The sequence below is a fragment of the Corvus brachyrhynchos genome, unplaced genomic scaffold, assembly GCF_000691975.1.
Source record: "Corvus brachyrhynchos isolate BGI_N302 unplaced genomic scaffold, ASM69197v1 scaffold182, whole genome shotgun sequence".
NCBI lineage: Eukaryota > Metazoa > Chordata > Aves > Passeriformes > Corvidae > Corvus > Corvus brachyrhynchos.
Genome location: NW_008236807.1, coordinates 132,586 through 141,624, shown reverse-complemented (window position 1 = coordinate 141,624; position 9,039 = coordinate 132,586). Strand labels below are relative to the sequence as shown.

At 47.9% G+C, this 9,039-nt stretch overlaps 1 long non-coding RNA gene across 1 annotated transcript; it reads right to left on the bottom strand.

Annotated features, from left to right (window-relative positions):
* Positions 1 to 7,450: 7,450 nt before the first annotated feature.
* On the bottom strand, positions 7,451 to 8,256 carry LOC108445130. The gene is made up of 2 exons (XR_001859881.1): positions 8,130 to 8,256; positions 7,451 to 7,497 (listed from the first exon to the last, which is right to left on the bottom strand). It is a non-coding gene; the product is annotated as an uncharacterized LOC108445130 (long non-coding RNA).
* Between the last annotated feature and the right edge of the window lie 783 nt (positions 8,257 to 9,039).

Genomic DNA, 9,039 nt, shown 5'->3' with positions numbered 1-9,039 from the left:
GCAATCCCAGCCACCACTGTGCCTTCTACACCCAGTGTGTGCCACTCTGGGAGCAATCCCTCCGATCACATGAGCATGTGGGGGCAGATTTATTCTACAAACCTTTTTTTCAGATTGAAACAGATCAAAAAAAGTCTTAAAAAGGAAATTAATTTTTTCGGGAATGATGTAATTTAAAGAATGAGCATCTTGCCATAAACATGACAAAGAAACATCAGAGTTCTTTGTCTGTAAGTGGCCATAATTCATGTGCCCGTTTCCCATCTCCTTTTATCCCTGGGAGATACCAGCACGAGCAGCTCAGCACCCACAGCTGTGCTACAAACGTGCAAAGCAGGGCGAGATAATCCACATTTAAAGCCTCTTTCAGGTGTGTTCAGGCCATGTCACCACTGAGAAACCTCCAGGAAACCCCAACTGCAATAACTGTAATTTAATTGCTTCACTGATACAACTTTAACTCAAACATCTGATTTAACATCTCAGTCTGCACAGAAAAGTCTTATTCCAGGCTGATTATCTCTGTACATCACAGAACAGGCACTTCCTTTTAAATGATGTGGGAAAAGTGCCCCCAAGAGTTGCATGACCTACTTGAATCATCCTGAGAGAGAGAGAACAAAATTAAATTCTGAAGTTAAATGTAATTTTCAGCTTGTACTAAACAGCTTTAAGTGTTTTTGCTTTCTTCAATAATCCGTGTGCTCCTGTCTCCCTGCTGACGTTTCCTGTAGGATTGTAGGAGCGCTTGGCCTGTCCTTGCAATTTCAGCTATTAAAAATACTCCAGTATTCAGCAGTAAATGCAGGTGAACTTTTAAACGTTTAGGTCACGAATTTCCACCAAAGAGCAAACTGCTCCCTGCACAGCACATGATTGTGGCCATTCCAAGGAATCTGCTGCAGCCATGTGTGGCATTAAATATTTTCCTCATTTTTCTTATACATTTCTCTCTTTTAGTGCCGGTTACAGCTCAAAGACAAATGCTGACACTAAGCCAGGCTTTTGCATAAAGAAGATTTCACACTTGGTTTACTTTAGCTGCATTGTGAATATATCAGACTTTAACAGTAAATTTAAAAATTCCTTTGGCTTGTTTCTCCTGAAATCACATGGCAATAACCTAAAAGGAACACAGCAATTTTAAAGGCCTCTATTTCCTTTTAAAATAATTAAATATCAGGACTCCTGAATTCCCTGAACACCCCCAGAAAACTACTGGATAATTATGCAGTGGGTAACACACCAGGATGTAACAAATCCATCCCAATGTTTGACCTGGGAGACTTTGGTACCTGCAGGTGTCCTGCTACCTGCACAGCAACCACGTCTATGAGTTCTAGTATTTCATTCCTTTTTCTCCTTTTTATGACAATTACAAAAGCAAAAGAGAGAAAAAAACAACTCATGTCTTTAAAAAAAAAATCTAAGTAAGTTTGCAAGAGAAAGCCTTATAAAAAGCCAGTAAAATAGGGATTTTTTTTTTTCTTGAAATGGCACCAGGGCAGCAATACAGTGAAAAATGAGCAAATAAGAGAGGAGTTAACCCACTGGAAACTCTATTTTATTTCCTTCTGCTGACACTATTTAGTGCCAACATTTAAAAAGCCTCTTGCAAGGAAGTTTTTCTTTAAAAATTCTCCATAGGAGCCTCTTTGTTATGGAGATACCTTTTATGAGGAAAAGAGTCCTCAGCTATCCATCCTCCCATGGAGCTGGGAAGTAACAGCCAGGGCAGCTCTTCAAATGAGAACTGGGACAAAAGGATCGCTGCCCCTTCTCAAGCCTTTCTTACACATCCAAAGATCCACGGTGCTTTTCCTTGGCTGAAATAATGTGCAAGGAGAAACCTGGCAGTGCAGAAACACTGGCTGAAGGGAAGGGAAAGGACAGGCAGCTGCTCACATAGGGCTTGAAACACCCTCGTTCCAAATGTGGTGAATAATCTCTTTCATCAAACCTTTCACATTTATATATATCTCCACCACTCCCATCACAGAACAGTCCTGGCACTCTCCCCACCCACAAACACACACATCAACATCTCCTGTATTTTTAACAGCGGGGCTTTGGTACACAACTTCCCGCAGGAAACGTGAACCAACAGTGGCAGCAGAGCACAGGAAGCCCCAACACTACAAAAGTTTAACTCCCTGCAAGACCTGACACACGTAACACCACCAACTTCCCTGTGCCAGAAAACGAAGTGCATCTGCAGCTTGCAGATTCCCCTCACAAAACTCTTTGTGACTTACTCCTCATAAACTCAGCTTAAATCCTGCACCCCAGCAGGCAGAAAAGCCCATCTGAGAACCAAAGACTTACAGGTTGGGATAAAGCAGAAATAGCTGCAACTGTCACCCTGCAGCTGTGGGGACTCCCTGTGAAGTCACATCCACGGGAGCCAGAGGCTCTCCCTCAGAAGTCATGGCAGAGCCTGCAGCACTTTTAAGCAAATTGAGCCATGTGAAGTCCAAACTTTTCTTTAGAGATTTCTCTTGGTCTTTACGAACCACCAGGGAGCCGGAATTACATACAAAATTCAGCTGAGAGGTAAAAGGAAAAAGGAAGGGGGAAAAAAAGTGTTTCATTTCTCAGTTTGGGATGGTTGGGAGTGAATGGTAGCTTTTCAACTTTTCAGATCCACTAGAAAGCAGAGTCTTTGTCCTTTGCACTTCACTGGTCACCATCTGGAGTGTTCAGCTGCATCATGCTGAAATCAGAATTTTTTGTTAAAGAGAGAACATATAATAATATTTCACTCTTTGTTCCAGTAAATTTTGGATACTGGAACTTTGGAGTCTTGAAATGTTTGTAGCTCCAGCTTACCACAGACATAAAAATGGCCTTGCTCACTTTGAACCATCCTTAACCATGTTAAGCAGCTCCCACTTCAGTGCTCGGAAATATCTGTCCCTAAAAGCTCTGTGTGGTAAATATACCATACAAAAATCTACTTTCTTGGGGTTTAATTAATTTCTTAGCTTGAGATGGTGAACACAGAGGTTGCAAGAGATCTCTGGCTTTAGAAGGCTGATACTTGGAGGAAATAGCTGCGACTTGCTGCGACCAGAGACTTCCTGGTGGGTGGTGGGGAAGCGAGAAGGCGAGTGAACGCTGAGGAGGAGCTGTAGGTGCCCAGCTCAGAACAAACTGGTGCTGCAAACCACATCCCTGAGTCATCAGAGCAGGCCAGCTGCAGGGAAACAGGAAATCCACTGGCCTGGGTGTCCATCCTGGGGACATGGGTTACTGGTGAACACAGTGCTGGTGCCGGGTTGATGGTTGGAGCTGGTGATCTTTTCCAGCTCAGAGCTTTTCCATCCTTAACGATCCTGTGATTATTTTCTTGACGTGTTGTGAGAGACTGAAGTGGTTCATGGCTTAGATATTGCTAAAATCATCAAAGGGCTTTTGCCCACTGTAGCAAACTGGAAAGAAAGTGCTGTCCACCTGTGACCACCCCTCCCCAGGTACCCCTACTAAGTGGGATGTTGGATCTTGAACCCGGGATAAGACAAAGGTGGTACTTCTGTCCAGTTATCCCAGGTCGGGGAAGAAGAATGGATCCACAAGGGTAGGAAGAGAGACTGTCATGCTGATGGCTCAAACATTCAGGGGGAAGTTGCCAATGTGCAAAGCAACCCGCCCAGCTGGAGAGGGCAAGCACAGCCCAGCTCAGGCTACAAACTGATCAGGGACACCCCTGTGAACCGGGCACTGCCTCTTTGTCCTTACTCAAGGGAACTCAGCTGGGATAACTCCCCTGCCCGGGGAATATCGGGACATTCACAGGTAGCCCAAAGGTGTTCACCTCTGCTGATGGGCCATAATGGGCCATAGTGGACTGAACCGTGCCGATATAAAAGGCAGCTGTATCATCCTAGAAGGCGTCAAAGAGTCCCGAAGTGTCCCATGACTCACAACATTCCATCATCCAGTGTGAAACTCCCCGCTTCAGGGGAGATGCCTGGGTGTTCCCACCTGAACCTGAGTGAATATAAACCCAATAGATTTTGTGTTCCCTGCATTTCCCCTACCCCCTCCTCGGGATTTCCCCTCATCACCCGGTAGATCCACTCTGTGCTCATCACTTCGACCAACAGACACGGAGATAGCAACAACCAAGTCTCATCACGAAGCCTGTGGGTGGTGAGATCCTTGTCCTCATATCCTTTCCCTCTTTCTTTTCCTTATCTATTTTCTTAAGTGATATTTTTATGCTTTCATATTGTCCTATTACTGTAGATAATAACAGCCCAAATGGGTACATGGCTGTTTTCCTGTGCAACCAAATTGCTCTAAAATAAACCCTACATATACATACATATATATATATATATATATATTTCCAAACACCAATTTTACCCTTGGCTTTCTAGGGTGGGTTGTACCACATGAAGATGAAACAAACCCAGTGGAGTTTGCAGTAAGCTACAAATGACAGCAGCTGGCTGACGAGCAATGCCACCAATTATAATTTTCCCTGGTCAAAACCTCCTCATAGAAGGAACATTTTAGGCTGGAGAAACAGCACCAGGATTTCCAGGCCTTTATTGGCTTGGGTTGATGATGTTAGAATTGACTGTTACCTGTAACAGAAAGGTACCTGGAAGTTGGAGGGGTGGAAGGACTTGGGAGAGAGGCACAGCTTCCCTCAGCGTGGTGCTTCATGATTTTTCCAGGGCTGTGTTGAACACCCGAGGAGGAAATGCAGCACAAGAGCTCTGAGCTTGTGGTCTCCAGCCAGGACGTTCAGGCTAAGAATGATCACAGTAAGTGACAGCCTGGGCATGGGGGTTCATCACCGCCTCTGCTGGGTGTAACAGAATCACTGACAAACCTAAGTCAGGTTCCCAGAATCATTTGGGATGGAAAAGACCTCCAGGATCATCCAGTCCAACCCGTGACTGACCCCACCTTGTCCCCAGCCCAGAGCCCTGAGTGCCACCTCCAGGAATTCCTTGGACACCTGCAGGGATGGGCACTCCAAACCTCCGGGCAATTGTGCCAGGGCCTGATCACTTTTTCAGAGAAGAAACTTCCCCTAATATCCAAACTAAACCTCCCTGGGCACAGCTTGAGGCCATTTCCTCTCAACCTGTCCCTGTTCCCTGGGAGCAGAGCCCGACTTCCCCTGGCTGCCCCCTCCTGTCAGGGACTTGTGCAGAGCCACAAGGTCCCCCCGAGCCTCCTTTGCTCCAGCCTGAGCCCCTTTCCAGCTCCCCCAGCCTCCCCTCACATGACTGACACTCTCAATCCTGCCATGGGCTCCACTTCCTGAGCTCAAGGAGGACTCAGGGACTCATCCCATGCATAAGGAATGGCAGCAGTGTGGGTAAATCCAACCCCAGCACAGCCCTGCCGAGGCACAACACCCCATTCCACACAGACCCGGGGGTGAAGGGCCACAGCTGAAATGACAATGGCACAGTGTCCCCTGCCATTTGTCACTCTGGGCTTGAGCTGTAATAAAAGTGTCTTTGTACAGACACAGCAGTGACCAAGGAAAATATTTGAGCTGACCACTGCAGAGGTCAGGGCGGGTTTAATCACAGAGGAGTCTTCACTGGGGAATTTGGTTTTCACTTCTTTTTCTTCCCCTTCTTCTTGAGAGAGCCAGGCCAGGGATAGCCCCGGAATTCCAGGAAGGCAGAGGCGTTGTGAGAGATGTAGTAAGCGTTGAGCATGGCAGCTGGGCTGAAGAGATCCACTTCTTTCACATCCTTCTTCCCACCCTTTTGAGACTTTTTGCCTTTGCCGCCCTTGGGTTTTTTGGTTTTGCCTGCCTGCAGAGAGAAAATGAGCACAAACCCACTCAGTTCTGGGTCTTTGTTGTCTCACTTCTGGGTAGAGGATCCCAGGCTGAGAGACTGAGAGAGCTGGGTGTGTTCACCTGGAGAAGGGAAGGATCCAGGGAGAGCTGAGAGCCCCTTGCAGGGCCTGAAGGGGCTCCAGGAGAGCTGCAGAGGGACTGGGGCCAAGGCATGGAGGGCCAGGAGCCAGGGAATGGCTTCCCAGTGCCAGAGGGCAGGGCTGGATGGGAGATTGGGAATTGGGAATTGCTGGCTGGGAGGGTGGGCAGGCCCTGGCCCAGGGTGCCCAGAGCAGCTGGGGCTGCCCCTGGATCCCTGGCAGTGGCCAAGGCCAGGCTGGAGTGGCAACTGGGACAGTGGAATGTGGCTGGAACAAGATGAGCTTTAAGGTCCTTCCAGCCCAAACCATTCCACGATTCCATGATCCCAAGACATCCCAGAGCAGCTGTTTTGTTCCATCTTAGTCCTGGCTCGCAGCATTAGCTCAGAACCCCTCACCCAGACCACAGGACTTTGTGGTGGTTTTGTAGAAGGACTCACAAGCATTAATACAACTTTCACCCAACCCCTGTTTGCTCTGGAGGCTCTGAGAACCTCTAAGGCCATCAGACTGAGCTAATCAGTGTCCCCCTGTGCTTCTATCTGGCTAAAAAAGGTTTGTGCACAATGGAAGTCAAACATCCTTTTCCACTGATTTTTTTTTAATTAATGCATGAGGGTGCAATCCTGAAGTAACTTGGCCTGTGTTCATCCACTCCCGTGTGCCTCTTTGTGACTCTGGATCTTAAACCAGGAAAGCAGGACTCCCTCCTACAGCTTTCATGGCTCTGGGATAGAGCTGCTCTCCTACCACTGGTGGTTACACAAATCCAAACCCACGTATGCAGTGTTATAACTTCTGAAAAGTCCTTTCATAGCTCAGCGCTACTCGGTGCAAAAGAGACAAATATTTGTGCTCTGAGTTGTGAGAGTAGAATAAAGGGCACAATCCTCAGAATCACCTGGGACTATGGTGCGAAAAAATACGGACAGGTAAAGAAAGATTTTTAAAAAATCAAATTTTCTCTCTAAAAGACACAAATCCTCTAATAGAAGCAAAAAAGAGAAAATAAGAGTGTAAGATGCAGCTGATGGCAGATTATTTGCAAACTGAAACTACCTGACCTCAGACATATGTTTGAGACGAGTACAAGCCTCCTTCACAGACCTTAACTGGACAGAATTTGGGGAATACTTCACATGCTGGAATGTGCCCCCTTCATGGGAATGTGCTCATGTCAGATTTTGCAGCCAGTCAGTCACCTGAGTCCCACTCCTTGTTTGCCAAGGGTCTCTGGTGGATTTTGTGAGCACTTGTAGGTTCCTGGTAGGAATTCAGCCTGTAGCTGATCTTTCCAAATATAAAAGATGCTTACAGGCTTCATACAATATGTACAAAATTTTACGGCCTGCAGCCAAGAACAAAAAAAAGCTAAAAACCAGAATTAGGTTTATACTTGCATACAAAATGAAATTGGGCAGGTCTGTTCTGTCTTGCAGCTGTGGGAAGGAACCTTCTGGATATTAACCCTTTTCCTCAAAAAAGTGGTATCAACACTTCAGAAGGATCAAAGGTGTTTTACCATGGCTGAGTCTTTTTACTGAGCGGCCAGGACTCCACATCAAGCCCTGGAGATGGACCCTGCAACACAAAATCTCATGGTGAGTTACACATGAGGTGTTAAGCACCTGTGTCTGTGTCAGTCCCCATTAAACTTTAAAGCAAAAAAGGGAAAAAACAGTCCCCTGCAAAACCAGGTCGAGGTGGGTGATCCCTAAAAGCTGATACCCACCTGTGAAATCAGCTGCTAATTGTCAAATTCCAGGACTCTGAGCTTTTCAGCAAAGCCCTTGAGATTTCCAATGACAGAATATTGTAAAAGACCTTCAAGCCCAAGTCCAACTGTTCCCCAGCACTGCCAAGGCCACCACTGATGCCAAGTGTCCCCAAGCATCACAACCACACGGCTTTTAAATCCCTCCAGGGATGGGGACTCCACCCCTGCCCTGGGCAGCTGTGCCACGGCAGGGCAACCCTTTTAGGGAAGGAATTTTCCCGATATCCAGTCTAAACCTCTGGCACAACCTGAGCCTGTTTCCTTTTGTTCCGTCCCTTGTTCCCTGGGAGCAGAGCCCGACCCCGACTTGGCTGCCCTCTCCTTTCAGGGAGTTGTAGCGAGTGAGAAGGCCCCTCCTTAACTTCCTTTTCTCCCCCGGCTGCCCCAGCCCCACTTCCCTCCCTCACCGGCCCGTGCAGAAACGGCAGAATCTCACCTTCCTGTCCCCACATCACCGCGGCTCTGAAGCGGCCCCGCTTCCCCCGCAGAGCCGCCATGACCTCCCCTCCTTCCCCTCAGCGTCGCGTTGTCATAGCGACGCCGGGGCGTGGCCTGGCGCTCCCTGACAGACCCGCGTCCAATCCGCTGCTGACACGCCCGCCCCTCGCCCAATCGGCTGCCGGGGGGCGGTGCCCGCGCGGGCTTCCCGCCACTGCCGCCGTCACGGGGAAAAGGGCGGGAAAAGCTTTGAGGGGGATGAGGGGAGAGGCCGCCGCCATCCCCGCCCCTGTCCCTGTCCCACCCACAGCCAAAAGTCCCAGGGAAGCGGCACCAGGACGCGAAAACCCCCCCTCACCACAGCTTGGAGCTGAGAGGAGGAGAGGAGAAAATTGCTTTCCGAAGGTCTTGCAAAGATTGGTGTTTGGCGGGCTGTTAGTGGAATATTCGCGTTATTGCTGTGTGACACGGGGGAATCTCTGTTTAAACACCTGACTCAGCCTCCTTCACCACATAAATATTTAAAGCAGCCTCTGCCTTGCCTCCTTTGAGAGCCACAGCTCCGGACAGCAGGCCCTGAAAATGACGTGTAATAGAGGTTGGATGTTTCCAATAAATCCCCATAAACTGAGGTCTGCAATAAAGGAAAGCGATGGAGGCAGAGGGGTCTGAGGGAGCGACAGGGACCTGAAGGGCTCATTTTCTTCCCTGCACCTTTTTTAGACAAAACAATTTTATCCAAGGGTTGTAATGCTTCTAAAGGCCGGGTGATTTTTAAATTTGGGAGAAAATATGGGAGACAGGAGTCTCTCCTGCATCCCTCAGCACCAGATTTTCACTTGCAAAGCGCTAAAAAAAAAAAAAAAAAAAAAAAAAAAAAAAACACCAACAGAAAAAACAAAGCGAGA